Source organism: Limulus polyphemus, unplaced genomic scaffold (genome assembly GCF_000517525.1).
Source record: "Limulus polyphemus unplaced genomic scaffold, Limulus_polyphemus-2.1.2 Scaffold2133, whole genome shotgun sequence".
Taxonomy (NCBI): Eukaryota; Metazoa; Arthropoda; class Merostomata; order Xiphosura; family Limulidae; genus Limulus; species Limulus polyphemus.
The window spans coordinates 119,663-121,738 of record NW_013667743.1 but is presented as its reverse complement, the minus strand read 5'-3'; positions in this window follow the sequence as shown (position 1 = coordinate 121,738).

Sequence of the window (2,076 nt, the reverse complement as noted above, 5' to 3'; positions counted from 1 at the left end):
AGCCCTCGTGTAGCTTTGCGCGAAATTCAAAAACAAAACAATTATATCGTGTAATTTTACACGCAATGTCATCTATTTTATATTATTGTTCGTAGTTAAGCACAAAGCTACACAATGGGCTATCTGTGCTGTGCCCACCATGGGTATCGAAACCCGGTTTCTAGTGGCATAAGTTCGTAGACATTCCGCTGTAAGATAATTTTAAATGTTGTAATATTGAATAAATGTTATTGAACTAAATAAAGTGTAAGAACTTATTGTATTTAATCATTATTCATTAAACACTCAACTTGACATTTACACTTTCACTACCAGTGGTTACACATATATTACACCACAGTTGTTATTTTTTCTTCTTCTTTTTACAACACTTAGTGCAAACAGCTAACCCAGAACAAACGTATATGAAATGATTCGTTTCCTATGTAACTCATGGTTACAAGCAATACTGATGGTATCTTTGTTTCATGTTTTTGTGTGACCCGTGACCAACAAAGTCACAAGAAAATTGGTGTATAAAAATGTATTTTAAACTCAGGCAGGGGACCATATCGGTAATTCTAGTGGTTTCACTTCGTGCGCCTATTGTGATCCTTAATGGTTTACGCCAACTATAATTACTACAGAATTGACTCGTTTATGAGAATCCCTCGATAGGTAGAACATTAAATACCATCGAATAATTCTACTAAGCAATCAAGGATTCATCCAAAAAGTTTGATATTAGAACAGAGGTTCCCAACATTTTTTGGATTGAGCCCAATATTTAATTATATTACCTGCCTAAAACTTTCATTATAAACTTTGTAGTGGTGTACAAGGGAAGTGTAAGTGGTTTGCCTAGTAGGAAAAATTTAGAATTCACAATAATACATATTTTAAAGTAAAAGTATTTAGCACTAAGTGCAGAACATACCCTTGTTTCATTGTACATAACTTATTTCACCGAGGGGGTGATGCATTATCACCTTTACAGTGGGTGTTATTGTACCTTCCACATTAGGCTATCTGCGCTCTGGCCACCACGGGGAATCGAACTCAGAATATTAGCGTTGTAAGTCCATTAACTTACCGCTGACTTACTGGGAGATATTATATTATGTTATAATCAGGGACGTAGTCAGAATTGCAGAGCAGGGGGGATCTTTTTTTTCTAAGAAATATGTGTTTTTTTTTGTTCTACACAAAGAATTTAAGTGATGTACCTTAGTCTGAATGAAACGTGTAAAAAAAGAAAGGATTCAAAACTTAACAGTTTATATATTTAAAAGAAATCAGAAGATACTAGGCCTTTTAAACATTTTAAAAATAATGTGGTGGTCGTTCGATCCTCTCCCCCTCAGCTAAGTCCCTAAATGTTTATATATATAAATATATATAACCAAAATATCTATAAGATTCACCTGTGGATACGAATAAGAAAACACTGGAATATCAAACTGTTCTATTTTTTCTCACCTTTATCACTTTCTTCAATCGGTTTCGTGACTTCAAAGGTCACTCTTCAGGTAGAATAAAGTAATAAAGAAGCCTGATATTTCTGTTGTTTTTTTCTTATATATGTGTGTGTGTGTGTGTATACGCATATTAAATTATGTTATATTTGTTTACTTTGTTGATAGACCTTTGAAGTTTCGCTTAGATATTTAACTTTTGAAGTTTTTTCACGGCCAGGTATGAAAATTAGCAGGGGTCGGTTTTGAGCCAAAGGACCGGTAATTTAGAACCACTGAGCTATAGAATACGATATAGCAAAAACAAAATGAAAAAAATAACTGTTGATCTCTAACTTCAAGGGCAACAGACAAAATCCATCATGTCTCACGACGTTATATAAATTATAAAAGTATAGAAATTTGATACTCAATTTTATAGACAATCTCTGTAATAAATAACCAATCATTTCGTAAAGTTAGCGCTCATGCTCGTCTTATGGTAAACCTAAAACTGACTGGATAAATTCAGTCTACTTTTTTATTATGTCTATAATTAATCATCAACAGCTAAAACTGTTTCATTAATTTGAGGTTTTAACCATTAGTTAAGAACGTTTCTTTTACATGCAAATTTCCCCAT